General features: G+C 35.5%; 1 protein-coding gene across 3 annotated transcripts in view; it reads right to left on the reverse strand.

Annotated features, from left to right (window-relative positions):
• Positions 1-12,167, reverse strand: part of Gr66a (Gustatory receptor 66a) — a 40,396-nt gene extending 28,229 nt beyond the window's left edge. Inside the window, exons 1-4 of one of the 3 annotated variants that reach the window (XR_012721664.1) lie at positions 12,015-12,167; positions 8,457-8,547; positions 7,814-7,991; positions 7,338-7,746 (exon numbers count right to left, since the gene is read on the reverse strand). The gene's annotated coding sequence lies outside the window, so the exon portion shown is untranslated. Of the gene's footprint in view, positions 1-7,337; positions 7,747-7,813; positions 7,992-8,456; positions 8,548-12,014 lie in introns of those variants that run through there. The other 2 variants (XR_012721663.1, XM_075305764.1) reach the window with 2 other exon arrangements.
• Positions 12,168-17,872: the final 5,705 nt, after the last annotated feature.

The following is a 17,872-nucleotide window of genomic DNA, read 5'->3' on the forward strand; positions in this document are numbered from 1 at the left end:
AACATTTTAGGTTGTGACCATGTTCTTTTAACTAGGAGAAAAACATCTTTAAAGAATACCATAACATTTTAAATCGCGAACATTGTCTTTTCATTCAAACAAAATTCTTTTTATCAATATAATAACTTTTTAGATCAGGACAATTATATTTTTCTTAGAACCATGTTCACTGAGCCAACATGGTTGCAGGTTAAAATGTTACATGGTTGCCGCAAAAATAGCTCCTATCATATTATTTTGCTCTTCGAATATGATTGTGATAATCATGTTTCTTCTCTGCGTGTATGGAATGCTCCTGTCTTTTTCTATTTCTACGGTGAATTTTATAGTTTCATTGAAACTATTTAATGCCGTCAAAATATCTTCTATTGCATCTTCCTGAACCACAGCGAAGAGATCGTCCACATATTTCGTTACTATTTTAGGTTTTGTTGTCAAATTTTCCATACAGTTGTCAAGTAAATATTCCATAGCTATATCAGCTACAATCGGTGATGCCGGTGATCCCATGGGTAACCCTCTCTTTTGTTATACCCACCACCATAGGATGGGGGGTATATTAACTTTGTCATTCCGTTTGTAACACATCGAAATATTGCTCTAAGACCCCATAAAGTATATATGTTCTGGGTCGTGGTGAAATTCTGAGTCGATCTGAGCATGTCCGTCCGTCCGTCTGTTGAAATCACGCTAACTTCCGAACAAAACAAGCTATCGACTTGAAACTTGGCACAAGTAGTTGTTATTGATGTAGGTCGGATGGTATTGCAAATGGGCCATATCGGTCCACTTTTACGTATAGCCCCCATATAAACGGACCCCAAAATTTGGCTTGCGAGGCCTCTAAGAGAAGCAAATTTCATCCGATCCGGCTGAAATTTGGTACATGGTGTTAGTATATGGTCTCTAAAAACCATGCAAAAATTGGTCCACCTCGGTTCATAATTATATATAGCCCCCATATAAACCGATCCCCCGATTTGGCTTGCGAGGCCCCTAAGAGAAGCAAATTTCATCCGATCAGGCTGAAATTTGGTACATGGTGTCAGTATATGGTGTCTAACAACCATGCAAAAACTGGTCCACATCGGTCCATAATTATATATAGCCCCCATATAAACCGATCCCCCGATTTGGCTTGCGAGGCCTCTAAGAGAAGCAAACTTCATCCGATCTGGCTGAAATTTGGTACATGGTGTTAGCATATGGTCTCTAACAACCATGCAAAAATTGGTCGACATCGGTTCATAATTATATATAGCCCCCATATAAACCGATCCCCCGATTTGGCTTGCGAGGCCTCTAAGAGAAGCAAATTTCATCCGATCCGGCTGAAATTTGGTACATGGTGTTAGTATATGGTCTCTAACAACAATGCAAAAATTGGTCCACATCGGTCCATAGTTATATATAGCCCCCATATAAACCGATCCCCCGATTTGGCTTGCGAGGCCTCTAAGAGAAGCAAATTTCATCCGATCCGGCTGAAATTTTGTACGTGATGTTAGTACATGGTCTCTAACAACCATGCAAAAATTGGTCCACATCGGTTCATAATTATATATAGCCCCCATATAAACCGATCACCAGATTTGGCCTCCGGAACCTCTTGGAAGACCAAAATTCATCTGATTCAGTTGAAATTTGGTACGTGGTGTTAATATATGGCCTCAAACTCCCATGCAAAAATTGGTCGATATCGGTCCATAATAATATATAGGCCCCATATAAACCGATCCCCAGATTTTACCTCCAGAGAAGAGCAAAATTCTTCCCATTCGGTTGGAATTTGGTACGTGATGTTAGTATATGGTATCCAACAACCATGCAGGAATTGGTTCCTATCAGTCCATAATTATATATAGTTCCCATATAAACCGATCCCCAGATTTCACCTCCGGTGCCTTTTGGAGAAGCAAAATTCATCCGATCTGCTTGAAATTTGGTACGTGGTGGTAGTATATGATATTTAACAACCATGCCAAAAGTGGTCCATATCAGTCCATAATCGTACATAGCCCCATATAAACCGATCCCGAGATTTGGTTTTGGAACCTCTTGGAGGAGCAAATTTCATCCGAGTGAGTTGAAATTTGGTACATTGTGCTAGTATATGGTCGTTAACAACCATGCCTAACTAGGTCCATATCGGTCTATAGTTATATATGGCCCTCAGATAAATCGATCCCCAATCACACAAAAATTGGTCCATATCAAGTTCATAATTGTATATAGCCCCTATATAAGCGATCCCCATATTTCAATTCTGGCTCTCTACGTACAAAAAGTCCATATCGATTCGTAATTATTTGTAGACTTAACTATACATAACTTTTTATACCCTCCATCATAGGATGGGGGTATATTAACTTTGTCATTCCGTTTGTAACACATCGAAATATTGCTCTAAGACCCCATAAAGTATATATATTCTGGGTCGTGGTGAAATTCTGAGTCGATCTAAGCATGTCCGTCCGTCCGTCCGTCTGTTGAAATCACGCTAACTTCCGTACGAAACAAGCTATCGACTTGAAACTTGGCACAAGTAGTTGTTATCGATGTAGGTCGGACGGTATTGAAAATGGGCCATATCGGTCCACTTTTACGTATAGCCCCCATATAAAGGGACCCTCAGATTTGGCTTGTGGAGCCTCTAACAGAAGCATATTTCATCCGATCCGGCTGAAATTTGGTACATGGTGTTGGTATATGGTCTCTAACAACCGTGCAAAAATTGGTTCACATCGGTCCATAATTATATATAGCCCCCATATAAACCGATCCCCGGATTTGGCTTGCCGAGCCTCAAAGAGAAGAAAATTTCATCCGATCCGGCTGAAATTTGGTACATGATGTTTGTATATGGTCTCTAACAACCATGCAAAAATTGGTCCATATCGGTCCTTAATTCTATATAGCCCCCATATAAACCGATCCCCAGATTTGGCTTGTGGAGCCTCTAAGAGAAGCATATTTCATCCGATCCGGCTGAAATTTGGTACATGGTGTTGGTATATGGTCTCTAACAACCATGTAAAAATTGGTCCACATCGGTCCATAATTATATATAGACCCCATATAAACCGATCTCCAGATTTGGCTTGCGAAGCCTCAAAGAGAAGCAAATTGCATCCGATCCGGCTGAAATTTGGTACATGGTATTGGTATATGGTCTCTAATAACCGTGCAAAAATTGGTCCACATAATTATATATAGCGCCCATATAAACCGATCCCCAGATTTGGGTTGCGAAGCCTCAAAGAGAGGCAAATTGCATCCGATCCGGCTGAAATTTGGTACATGGTATTGGTATATGGTCTCTAATAACCGTGCAAAAATTGGTCCACATAATTATATATAGCCCCCATATAAACCGATCCCCAGATTTGGCTTGTGAAGTCTCCAAGAGAAGCAAATTTCATCCAATCCGGTTGTAATTTGGAACATGGTGTTAGTATATGATCTTTAACAACCGTGGCAGAATTGGTCCATATCGGTCCATAATTATATATAGCCCCATATAAAACGTTCTCCAAATTTGACCTCCGGAGCCTCTTGGAGGAGCAAAATTCATCCGATCCGGTTCAAATTAGGAACGTGGTGTTAGTATATGGTCGCTAACAACCATACCAAAATTGGTCCAATCACACAAAAATTGGTCCATATCGGTTCATAATAATGGTTGCCACTAGAGCCAAATATAATCTACCAAAATTTTATTTCTTGAGAAAATTTTGTTAAAATTTTATTCGGTTCATAATAAAATTTTCATCATTGTCAAAATTTTATTTCTGTAGAAAATTTTGTCAAAATTTTATTTCTATAGAAAATTTTGTCAAAATTTTATTTCTATAGAAAATTTTGTTCAAATTTTATTCGGTTCATAATCATGGTTGCCACTCGAGCCAAAAATAATCTACCAAAATTTTATTTCTATAGAAAATTTTTTCAAAAGTTTATTTCTATAGAAAATTTTGTTAAAATTTTATTTCTGTAGAAATTTTTGTCAAAATTTTCTTTCTATAGAAAATTTTGTCAAAATTTTTATTTCTATAGAAAATTTTTTTTTAAATTTTATTTCTGTAGAAAAATTTTTTTTAAAATTTTATTTCTGTAGAAAATTTTGTAAAAATTGTATGTCTACTTTGTCAAAATTTTATTTCTATAGAAAATTTTGTTCAAATTTTATTCGGTTCATAATCATGGTTGCCACTCGAGCCAAAAATAATCTACCAAAATTTTATTTCTATAGAAAATTTTTTCAAAAGTTTATTTCTATAGAAAATTTTGTTAAAATTTTATTTCTGTAGAAATTTTTGTCAAAATTTTCTTTCTATAGAAAATTTTGTCAAAATTTTTATTTCTATAGAAAATTTTTTTTAAATTTTATTTCTGTAGAAAAATTTTTTTTAAATTTTATTTCTGTAGAAAATTTTGTAAAAATTGTATGTCTACTTTGTCAAACTGAATTATATACGTATTGGATCGATATTTTTTGATTTAATATATACCACGTATGGACTTACATACAATTCAGAAGATGGTGTTAGGAGGTTTTAAGATACCTTGCCATCGGCAAGCGTTACCGCAACTTAAGTAATTCGATTGTGGATGGCAGTGTTTAGAAGAAGTTTCTACGCAATCCATGATGGAGGGTACATAAGCTTCGGCCTGGCCGAACTTACGGCCGTATATACTTGTTTTGTCTAATATATACCATGTATGGACTAAATCACAATTTAGAAAACGATGTTAAGAAGTTTTAAGATACCACAACCCAAGTAATTCGATTGTGGATGATAGTCTTTCGTAGAACTTTCTACGCAATCCATGGTGGTGGGTACATAAGATTCGGCCTGGCCGAACTTGCGGCCGTATATACTTGTTTGTATATTTTTATCTGTTTTCCACAATGCAAAATTTTACAATTTTCATAAATATATTTTTTGTGATACTTGTATGTTCTTCTAATTCTTGTCATCTACTTTCTATAATTTTCAAAGCCAAGTCGACTGGTATGCTAGGGAATAAGGATATCAATTTTTCCCCTCTTGGGTAGTCAAATCTTATCTTATTTTTGAACTGAAGAGAGTCCTTTACATTGTACCTTGAATTCTGTGTTAATATCTTTAAGAAGTTTCCTATCTATTTGCAGAGATTCATAGATGGCGCGTCTACGCATGAGCAAATTGGGCGTAATGGATAGCCCTCTTTGTGTATTTTAGGCAATCCATAAATTCTGGGTGCTGTAGCTTCGTCTGTTTTTAGTCTTCTTTTCGCTGGAGTTGGAATCATGTTTTGTTTATCTAATTCTTCCACTAAATCATTGTTTTTCTTCTGTAAAGACGTCGTTGGATGCTTATTGATTCTTTGGTACATCATCATGTCGCCTGCAATATTTATCATTCTTTGCTGGTATTCTCTTTTATCCATAGCAACTGTTGTATTACCTTTATCTGCATTTAAGATTATTATATTTTTATTCTTCTTTAGAAATTGTTGCGTTTGTTCCACTGTTCTAGTAACGAACTTTTCTCGACTATTATGGTTCATTATATTCAAATGCGTCTCTAAAGTTGTTGCGAACATGGTTCTCGCATTTTCCTGCTCTTCCTTGTCTTTTTTAGTCGATTGTATAATATGCTCTCCATTACCCAGCAAAAAAAGACCTTCCAAAGAAGCGATTTTGATCCCCAACTTGTGATCAGGAATTAGTGCAAACTTGGATCATCTCCAATGAATTTTACATGGGCTTGTCATAGGAGGGAAGTTCTCCCTTTAAAATGACAGAGCAGTGTTTTTTATACCCTGCGCCACACTGAGGAACAGGGTATTATAAGTTAGTGCATATGTTTGTAACATTCAGAAGGAAACGAGATAGACACATGGTGTTTTTGGCAATAATGCTCAGGGTGGGTTCCTGAGTCGATATAACCATGTCCGTCTGTCCGTCCGTCCGTCTGTGAACACATTTTTTTGATCAAAGTCTGGGTCGCAATTTAAGTCCAATCACCTTCAAATTTGGCACATGTTCCTAATTTGGGTGAGAATAGAACCCTATTGATTTTGGAAGAAATCGGTTCAGATTTAGATATAGCTCCCATATATATCTTTCGCCCGATATGCACTAACATGGACCCAGCAGCCACTGTTTTATACCGATTTGCTTGAAATTTTGTACGAACATAACCCTTAGTCGTATAGTCAAGTGTGCAAAATTTGATTGAGATTTAGATATAGCTTCCATATATATCTTTCGTCCGATATGGCCTTGTATGGCCCCAGAAGCCAGATTTTTGGCCGAATTTGGTTGAAATTTTGCACTAGGAGTACAATTAGTAGTATAGTCAAGTGTACAAAATTTGATTGAAATCGATTCAAATTTATATATAGCTCCCATATATATCTTTCGCCCGATATGCACTTATATGGACCCAGAAGGCAGAGTTTTATCCCGATTAGCTTGAAATTTTGCACAAGGAGTACAATTGGTAGTATAGTCAAGTGTGCCAAATTTGATTGAAATCGGTTCAGATTTAGATATAGCTTCCATATATATTTTTCGCCCGATATGGACTTATATGGCCCCAGAGCCAGAGTTTTGGCCCAATTTGGTTGAAATTTTGCACTAGGAGTACAATTAGTAATATAGTCATGTGTGCCAAATTTGATTGAAATCGGTTCAGATTTAGATATAGCTCCCATATATATGTTTTTCTGATTTCGACAAAAATGGTCAAAATACCAACATTTTCCTTATTAAATCGCCACTGCTTAGTCGAAAAGTTGTAAAAATGACTCTAATTTTCTTAACCCTTGTGTACACTGGAAGCGATACCAGCGTGATGAGGTCCCGTGGGACCTACAATAAAAAAAAGGATGGTAGAGAGGTTATCCCTACGATATTTTTCGATCATTTACTGTAGGTGGACTCTTCTATAATGCACAAATTGCATATATAAACATTTGGTTGTAAATATAGAGTTTTATTTAATTTTTAATAGGATACAGATAATGTTAAAATTTTTGATTAGTATACTAGTGGCCCTGATGTTTGACGCAGGCGTGGTACCTATAAGTATCCTTATACGTACCAAGCAACAATATATTGTTTTTTTAATTGAATGTTCTTAACAAACTGGATTTTTGAAGGAAAAACAATACGATTTTTTTTAGTGGCGTTCGTTTTGCTCGCAGTATTATGTGCACAGTGGTTGTTTCAAACTTGGTCCAAATTGATGCACATCTTGCCAAATTCCAGGAGCCGATAGGTCTGGAAAATGTATAGAAATATAAAAACTTATTTCGACCACGATTTCCATGAAGAAAACTAAAAATTATTAAAAAAAGATTTTATTTTGCATTCATACGAATTTTTAATTCAATATTTCTTAAAGTAATATTTATAGTACTCTAAATTGCGCACTTGTATAAAAATATAGTTTTGATTGTAGTTTATCCTTATAAATGATGCTTATATTCATAAAATAAAGCGAAATTTACTATATCAATATAGTAAATGAGATCTTTTTAAACGTAGAATTTGGGTACAATAGTCCTTTTTTGATGCCTCAGTCATAGATTAAAAGTTTTGTATGTCGAGAGGATATTGTGTAGCCATTAACGGGTCTGCATTTTCCTTTAATTTAGACTTTTCCTTAAAATAACGATTTTTAGCTAATTTTATGGCATATTTCAAATCATCCTTGAATGAATGTTTGCTGTGGCCTTCATCGTAAGCCGCTACTGTTTATGAAAATAAAAAATATATATATATATATATTAATTAAATGCACTATAGAATAATACTTACAGAATAGGATATTTACAAATCTGTGTAAATTAAGGAATCGCAATTTATTATGTATTCCATCTATGTTGTAATGTGTTAAAACCTCTGGCAATACGACGTCAGTCAAACTTTTTCGTAAGCCTTTTTGTCCCACTATAGCTCTTACTAATGTGACCTGTTAATAAAAATGACGTATGAACTGAGAGTAAATCACATAAATAAATAAAACTGAATACGACGGATAATTCATAGTTTTAATGAAAAAGTTACATACATATTTAACCCTAGACAGCCATCCTTCGTCAAAATGACGACGAGTAATTTCATTTTCGGTTTAAAATGCATTTTAGTCGATTGGGAGATGATAACTTTAAGTTATACTAATACAAACATTTTATGATTTTTTGTTTTGTTCTAATTGAATTCAAATTAAATAAGATAATGAACTCAATTTTGACGAAGGATGACGTTAGTGTACAAAAAATAAGGATAGTTTGGGGTAGTTTTTTTATTGATATTTTTTATGGCAATATTATTTTCTCCCAACGAGTTCACCACTAATGAACCTTGGTTTTTTATGTCAACTTGATAGGCTTCCATTTGTGTTGTAACAAGGAAAGATTTTGATAAGATTTATATTAATTAAATATTGAACAATACTTACCCGATATTTTATCCATCTTTATATTAAGTTCTTGAAGCAGATGAATTAATTTAGTTTGGTCGCATTGTGGATGTCGCTTGCTCATGATTTTCTAGTTGTTCATTAAAAAGGAGAACAAATTTAAAATTTAATGTATTAAAGGGTGATACGGTCAAAATTTGGTCAATATAAACTTGACGTATTTCTTTCAATTTTGCATTTAAAAAACCTGAACACCCCTCATTTTGAAGGTGTGTGTGTAGAATGTGGCTCCTATTTTGATTTTGGAATTCAATCTTCAGTTGTCAAAACGCCGGCCAAGCAAGAAGAGCAACGTATCAAAATTTTGGTCGCGCATCGCGAAAATCAGAGCTACTCGCACGCAAAGCTGGCAAAATCGCTAAAAGTTGCCAAACCAACCGTTACAAATGTAATTAAAGTGTTTGAGGAACGTTTGTCGACAGCCAGGAAGTCTGGATCGGGGGGAAATCGAAAACCGGAAGCCGCTGAGACGACAAAGAGAGTTGCCGGTAGTTTCAAGCGAAACCCTAACCTCTCTCTCCGAGATGCCGCAAATAAGCTGGGTGTATCGTCTACAACCGTGCATCGAGCCAAAAAACGAGCCGGACTATCGACTTACAAGAAGGTAGTGACTCCAAATCGCGATGATAAACAAAATACGACGGCCAAAGCGCGATCCCGGAGGCTGTACACGACGATGCTGACGAAGTTTGACTGCGTGGTAATGGACGACGAAACCTACGTCAAAGCCGACTACAAGCAGCTTCCGGGACAGGAGTTTTATACGGCAAAAGGAAGGGGAAAGGTAGCAGATATTTTCAAGCACATAAAACTGTCGAAGTTGGCAAAGAAATATCTGGTTTGGCAAGCCATCTGTACCTGTGGCTTGAAAAGCAGCATTTTCATAGCTTCCGGGACTGTCAACCAAGAAATTTACGTGAAAGAGTGTTTGAAAAAACGTCTGCTGCCTTTCCTGAAGAAACACGGTTGTTCCGTACTGTTTTGGCCGGATTTGGCATCTTGCCATTACGGTAAAAAGCCATGGAATGGTACGACGCCAACAACGTGCAGGTGGTTCCCAAGGACAAGAACCCTCCCAACACGCCAGAGCTCCGCCCAATTGAGAAATACTGGGCTATTGTCAAGCGGAACCTAAAGAAGACCAAAAAAACTGCTAAGGGCGAGCAGCAGTTCAAGGCAAACTGGCTTTCTGCGGCGAAGAAAGTGGACAAGGTGGCTGTACAAAATCTGATGGCAGGTGTCAAGCGTGAGACCCGGCAATTCGGATTTGGAAAAGCGAAAGCCTAACTGAATATTTTTCCTGAATTTTATACTAATTGAACTTGAAAAAGAAATTTAATTTGATTTTTTTAAATAAACGATTTCACCGATTTACACGCGTTTTTCCTTGACCAAATTTTGACCGTATCACCGTTTAATGGTACAAGTACTATTCCCTCTTTATATGGTAAAGACATAACTTTTATCGCATCTCTAAATCTATAAATTTTCGCATCGGCCTGTGTATTCCATTTTTGTGAATATGCTTTACCTAAATCTAATGAGCAAATTGGTTCCTCGAAGAATGGAATTAAATCAATCAGTTTTTCGCCCACAAATGTCCCATCTTCAAATATTTTTGTTACAACTATATAGGTTTTATTGTCGAAGCAGCAAATATTATCTGGATGTTTAATACGATATGTGAAGTTATTTATTATAACATTCACACTTTCTCCGTGTCTTTTTTTAAATGTCTCATCCATTTCGGAATGTATATCTAAAGGAGTGTCAAAAAATTGTACGCCGAAATATTCATCAAATTGACATAAAAATCTGTTAAATGGAGTATATTGTGTATGTTATAAGTTAAACTTTTAGTACCATAAAATTTGTCAAATTCTTGGACAAAATCATATAACAATTTTTCAGCATTTTTTCGGAAATGGCTTTGTGGAATATTTTGCTGTTCAACAATATCCTGTATCCTAGGAAGAAGCTGCAATAATGTTTATAAAATGAGGATTCGACAAAATCTTTTAATAAAACAATACCAGTGTATAGTGCAATCTTTCTATATTCCACTGACTTCCACCTTGCCATTTCCTCAAACGATCGTGGTTTCCTGACAAATTCGCAAACAATATATGGGACAAATGAAGATAATACACTAGATAATCTCCTTTTTTTTTTGGATGTGATGACTTGGTTAGTTTTATATTTAATTAATAAACTTAGCATTTTTTTCATCACTCCCATGTCCAAAAGATGCATACAACCTAGGGGAAATTGTGACACCATTCCAATTCCAATGGATTCCAGGTCTAACCCCATTTCTAAAACAAATTGTTTGTGAAATTTGACATCCCTTCTGTTTCTAAAGCTTTCGTCTGTTCGTTTAGTGCCTATATTTTTTGGAAAAACTGTGTTGTGGTCTATTCTTATAGCACTTTGGCTGCATTTGTGACACCCATTTAAAGAATTATGTGATATGTACCTCACATAAATGCTTTAGCTGGAGTGTCACATATAAAAGCCCTAATTTTTACCTTCACGATTCTCCCTTTAAATTCTATTCCCTCATCCAGTGACTTAATTTCTTCTATCAAATCATGTAAATATGAATTAACATTGAATGGTTTGCCTGGGCCAATATAAGTCCAAATCAGAAATACCCCTAAGCTAGCTACATCCACAACTTTGCCCAAAATTGGCCACAATCCTGTGGAAGAACTCTTGAACAGTGGAAGACCATCCACGCCAATATTGAGACATATTTCGTCAACAAGAAGTTTGGAAAGAAGTTTCTCTGCCTTCATTAGCTGATTTTTCAAACCATTATGGACATATTCTCCAGGCGCTACGGTTCTCACTTGGCATCTGTTTTTTCGTTTCAAAAGACCACCAACACTTTTGGGAACTTCGATATTTTCCGATTTTAAAATGGAAAGAAGGCTTGTGCAACATTTTATACTGGGTCCAACATCCATGAACCAGTTGCGTAGTTTTTGACGTATTGCTGGTGGATTCTCCATAGGCATAAAAATTTCTACTTCCATCTCCTCTTCCTGGAAATCTTGTTGAGGATTTGAAGTTATTTCCTCCTCAACTGCGCTGGTTTGCTGTGCATGATCACCAGATGCCAGTATTTCCGCAAGCCTTTCTCTTTCACTTTTAACTTTTCGCTGATATGTGCGTTTGCTGGACTTGTTTGTTTTCTGGGAACACTATTACGCAATATGAGCGAAAATAAACTATAAAAACTAATAACTCTACCTTTTTATAATCTAACCATAATACCAACTTCGTAATCTAATGAATTATTGAAACCTCTACTATTTATGTCCTTTACCATTTAAATGCCGGTACTAAGTTCGTGTTCTACAGAAGAAAATCAAAAGTAAAGGGACAAAATATGCAAAATTTAATTTGGGCAGAATGATCCCAAAAATAAATTCTGAAAATTATCATCGTTTGAAATTATTTGAAGCAGTGATATTTTCACCTGGGAAACACGAATTTAGTACTTGCCTTAAAAAAATTAATAATCTTACTTACCTGAAGTTTATTCTTAAACAATTAAAAAATTCACAATTTTGACACTACTCCAAGCGAATGCGTTTTTTTAATGGCCGCCAAAAAATTAGAGATGTTGATAAACGATTTATACCAATTACCAAAAGATTATAGCGACTCGTCACAACCAATGGAAAAGTAAACACACAATGAAAAAAAAACTGACTTTTTTTGCTTCATAAACATAAACAAATTTATATTTCTATATAATTAATTAATTTAATTGTTAATTCTTCGTTTCCTTGGAGAAATGTTGAAACGTAAATAGTTATATGAGTATGTGCACATATAATAAAATACAAAATCTCCCTTTTTCTACAGCGAGATAATTTTTATTTTAGATCATTATGGTTTTCTATTTTTGTTTACGTAGGCCAAAACGAATATAAGTCAATTGTTTGCTCCAATCTTCAATTAAACAAAAAGAAAACAACAGCTCAATGTTCAAAATTGTGTTAAAATGATATTCAGTGTAAACTAAAAAATTTCACAATCTATACTCCTTAATGCTTAGTACTAAGTTCGTTTCTGCGAAAAACAAATGTCTTCATATATCTCCGTTAATAGGGTCGCAAACCCTGGGATGTTAACTTATTTATGCGAAATAATATGCCTGCCTATTTTTTCGTGCGAAAATTCCAGGGTTGTATAAATATGTGTCTGAAAATGCTCAAAACAAAGATTTCACATTTATTCCACGCTAACGTTTTTTATATGGAGTATAACAGTTTTTCGTGCGAAAACGTGATCTTAGTACTAGGCTTAAGATTGGAAACAAAACAACAGTCTTCAAATCCGTAAATGATCGAAATGTGCATATACGAACACTTGAGAGTTGTAAATATCGAGATTTTAAGCCCAGTGAGAACGTAGTATTAGTTCGCTAGTCGCCAAACGATATCAATGTGTTTCAGTACTTGTCTCACAGGTAAGGTACCGAATACCCACAAATAATCTCAGCATAGACAAAAAGATAATCAAAACATCTGATTGACAGCATAAGACATGAACAAAATAAAATAAGTATTTGTTTAAACATCAAATATTTAAGCATTGCTGTGGAGACAAAGACACAAGATTTTGTTGAAGTTTTGGGCAGAATCGGATAAAACAGATTCCCATCAATTCCATTGAGTTGTTAAATTGAACGAAGGTACATTTTTCACTTCACACATCGAAATATAAATGGTTTACAACAAAATATGAAAGTTTTACTATTTTGCTTAATTGGAAGAAAAACGGGTTGCTTCTTGTAAGTTCATGTATAGCAGAGGCTAGAGTTTTAACTTGATTCGCTTAAAACTTTGCACAGAGTACATTTTCTAATAGCGATAATGCTATTAGAATCGGTTCAGATTCAGTTATTGTTTCCATATATCTTTCTCCCGGATTACGCTTTTATGACCGCAGGAGCCATAATTTTACTCCGATGTACGTGAAATTTTGCCGAGATTATTAAATTATTATTCTAATTATGGACGCCGAATATGGTCAACATCAATTCAGATTTAGATATAGTCCCCATATATATTTACGCCTGATTTGGGGAAATATAATAGAAAAGTTCATATTTTAGACACATATTCAACGGGATTTTACTGAACAGGATGTACATTTAACATTAATTTAATTGCAGAAATTGAACAGCGAATATATACCGATCAATTTAACCCTTTCGATTTCTTCAGCGTGTATAAGCGACCGTGTCCATGTATTTCTTCGCAGAATTCCGGTCCCAATTATTAATCGATTTACAAAGAGCTGATTTTGGCTCAAGGACAAACGCTATTGAGTTTGTCGGATAAAATTTAGATATATCCTCCATGTATGTATGTCGCCCGATTTCGTCCAATGTGGTCATATTGTCTTTTTTACTAACCCATAGTCTTCATATTTAACACAAAGTATTTTGTTAAGTACCCTTTAAGTGTGCAAAATTTCCTCGAAATCGGTTCAAATTTAGTTACAGCTTCGCTTACTTTTCTTAAATACGGATCAATTTGCATGCGATTTGCCTAATATGGCTTAATTTAGTTTGTTTTATTTTCTAAAGCCGAATACTTTTTGTAGATAGTACGACTATTCCTGGTTAGATTGGGTGATACAAGAATATAAGATCACAAGGATTTGAATTGGATATCCATGATAAAATATATCCCCAGTATCATCTACACGGATCTTCCTGAGGGAGCAAAAATACTCTGTCCTAATATGCCTATTACTACAATACATCATTAAGCTTGCTAAGTATTTATGTTTGCAAATAAATAAATAAATATTAATATTATCAATATGTGCTCACTTTTGATTCATTACATATTGGTTCGCTTCAATAGGATACAATTTCTTGGCAAATACACTTTAGTGAAATAAGAGATAGCCGCCGACTTTTATATTAAACTCAGTTCCATTGTACTGTAGTATTCCAGCGTGTACAGATTAACAGCCTGTTCATGAAACACAAAATCGACTCGAGACGATTCGTTCGTCTAGATAGAATCTAAAATAACTTTGCTAGAAAATCCTGAAATTTGTCATGAACTCATTATTTATGATTTACTATCGAACACCGATATAATTAGGATTCCACATACTCTGGTTTTCGAGATATCAATATGTGATTTTTGACGAATCGTTCGTCTCGAGGCGAAGATTCCACGAACAGGCAGTAAGTTTCACATACTTTCATGAACCTAACGTTTGCTAAACTACTTTTGTGCCGTACAACTGATATGTATTGAATCCGGTCTCTGTATTCACACATCACAGTTAGAAAGTGCTAAAGCAAAACCCCTTAACAATTTATGATTCCATACACCTTATATCCCGATTTCATTTGTGCTCCCATTTATTTTAAAATGCATATAGTTATGGACATAAAGATCCATACTTTTTTATATAGCACATATTATATAAATAAAATGTTTTATTATAAAATTAAATTATAGTGGTATAGAAAGTAAAAAACTATTTTTTAAAATAAAAGTTTGAACTGTGGCAAATTCCATCGTTTATAACTGGAAATAAACCATAAATATAGATTATGAGACCTATTTTTGAGTAAACGCAAAATCGATTCCATAAAAGTGATACAAAAGCACAAGTTGGATGTTCTTCAAAAGCACTTCTTTGGAAGTAAACGCAAAATCGATTCTATAAAAGTGATTCAAAAGCACAAGTTGGATGTTCTTCAAAAGCACTTCTTTGAAAGAACAAAAGAAGTACAAACGGAACATCCGGAAGTACTTTTGAAGTACTTCCATTTTTTTTGCTGGGTAGTTATATATTTGAAAAGTGGGAATTCGGTTTTTGATGTTGGGAGACCATGTTTTTGTCCTAACGACAGTAGCCATTATACATTTTCAGGGAATTGAATGTTCGTAGTATTGATAAACCATTTTTCATTTACTTTTATATCCAATTCCATTCTTTGTTGTTCTTGTAATTTTTTAAATTTTTTCTTATGTGTTTCAGTAGATTTTTCTTATAAATTTCCAAATTTAGTTTTTTTCTTCTTCCATAAGTTTTTAATCTAGGTACGATTTTATTCTGTCTTTATACCCTTCACCACTACTGTGGTAAAGGGTGATACGGTCAAAATTTGGTCAATATAAACTTGACGTATTTCTTTCAATTTTTCATTTAAAAAACCTGAAGAACCCTCATTTTGAAGGTGTGTGTGTGTAGAATGTTGCTCCTATTTTGATTTTGGAATTCACTCTTCAGTTGTCAAAATACCGTCCAAGCAAGAAGAGCAGCGTATCAAAATTTTGCTCGCGCATCGCGAAAATCCGAGCTACTCGCACGCAAAGCTGGCAAAATCGGTAAAAGTTGCCAAATCAACCGTTACAAATGTAATTAAAGTGTTTGGGGAACGTTTGTCGACAGCCAGGAAGTCTGGATCGGGGCGAAATCGAAAACCGGAAGCCGCTGAGACGACAAAGAGAGTTGCCGGTAGTTTCAAGCGAAACCCTTACCTCTCTCTCCGAGATGCCGCAAATAAGCTGGGTGTATCGTCTGCAACCGTGCATCGAGCCAAAAAACGAGCCGGACTATCGACTTACAAGAAGGTAGTGACTCCAAATCGCGATGATAAACAAAACACGACGGCCAAAGCGCGATCCCGGAGGCTGTACACGACGATGCTGACGAAGTTTGACTGCGTGGTAATGGACGACGAAACCTACGTCAAAGCCGACTACAAGCAGCTTCCGGGACAGGAGTTTTATACGGCAAAAGGAAGGGGAAAGGTAGCAGATATTTTCAAGCACATAAAACTGTCGAAGTTGGCAAAGAAATATCTGGTTTGGCAAGCCATCTGTACCTGTGGCTTGAAAAGCAGCATTTTCATAGCTTCCGGGACTGTCAACCAAGAAATTTACGTGAAATAGTGTTTGAATAAACGTCTGCTGCCTTTCCTGAAGAAACACGGTTGTTCCGTACTGTTTTGGCCGAATTTGACATCTTGCCATTACGGTAAAAAGGCCATGGAGTGGTACGCCGCCAAAAACGTGCAGGTGGTTCCCAAGGACAAGAACCCTCCCAACACGCCAGAGCTCCGCCCAATTGAGAAATAATGGGCTATTGTCAAGCGGAACCTAAAGGAGACCAAAAAACTGCTAAGGACGAGCAGCAGTTCAAGGCAAACTGGCTTTCTGCGGCGAAGAAGGTGGACAAGGTGGCTGTACAAAATCTGATGGCAGGTGTCAAGCGTGAGGCCCGGCAATTCGGATTTGGAAAAGCGAAAGCCTAATTGAATATTTTTCCTGAATTTTATACTAATTGAACTTGAAAAAGACATTTAATTTGATTTTTTAAATAAAGGATTTCACCGATTTACACGCGTTTTCCCTTGACCAAATTTTGACCGTATCACCCTTTACAGGGTATAATAAGTTTGTGCATTTGAATGTAACGCCAAGAAATAATAGTCATAGACCCATCTTTTAGTATACCGATCGGTTTAGAATTAAATTCTGAGTCGATTTAGCGATGTCCGTCTGTCTGTCCGTCCGTCTGTATATGAAATGTTGTGCACAAAGTACAGCTCGCAATTTCTTTCTTTGGGTCAAAGACAATCGCTATTGATTTTGGAAAAAATCGGTTCAGATTTAGATATAGCTGCCATATATATTTATCACCGATTTGATCATAATTCACGTATTTATGAACCGATCTTGTTCGAATTTCGTACATCTGAATGTTTTGTCGGTCACGTAAAATCTGCAAAACATCAGCTAATCGGTTTGGATTTAGATATAGCTCCCATATATGTCTTTCGTCCGATTTGCACTTATATGGCTTCAAAAGCCAGAATTTTGCCCTGATTTGATTCAAAATTTTCACAAAGTGTACGTTTTATAATATGGTTAACTGTGCCAAATTTTGTTGAAACCGGTTCAGATTTAGATATAGCTCCCTTTCGTCCGATTTGCACTTATATGGCCTCAAAATCCAGAATTTTACCCTGATTTGCTTCAAATTTTGCAAAAGGAGTGTGTTTAATAGTATGGTTAACTGTGCCAAATTTGTTTGAACTCGGTTCAGATTTAGATATAACTCCCATATATATACTTCGTCCGATTTGCACAAAAGCACAAAAAGAGTTGAAGCCTGATTTGCTTCAAATTTTGTATATGTACATATATACGCCAGAGTTGAGTAGAATGTTTCATATTTTAGACCCATTTTCAATGGGAGTTTCCTTCAGTTGACTCGATAGTTTCCACAGAGAATATATTTAATATGATTTAAGATTTTTCCGATTTCGTAGTCATATTTCACACTGTAATACCACACTTTCAACAAAAGGTCGAGTTTTAAATAAACTAGGTCAAATA

Source organism: Haematobia irritans, chromosome 4 (genome assembly GCF_050003625.1).
Source record: "Haematobia irritans isolate KBUSLIRL chromosome 4, ASM5000362v1, whole genome shotgun sequence".
NCBI lineage: Eukaryota > Metazoa > Arthropoda > Insecta > Diptera > Muscidae > Haematobia > Haematobia irritans.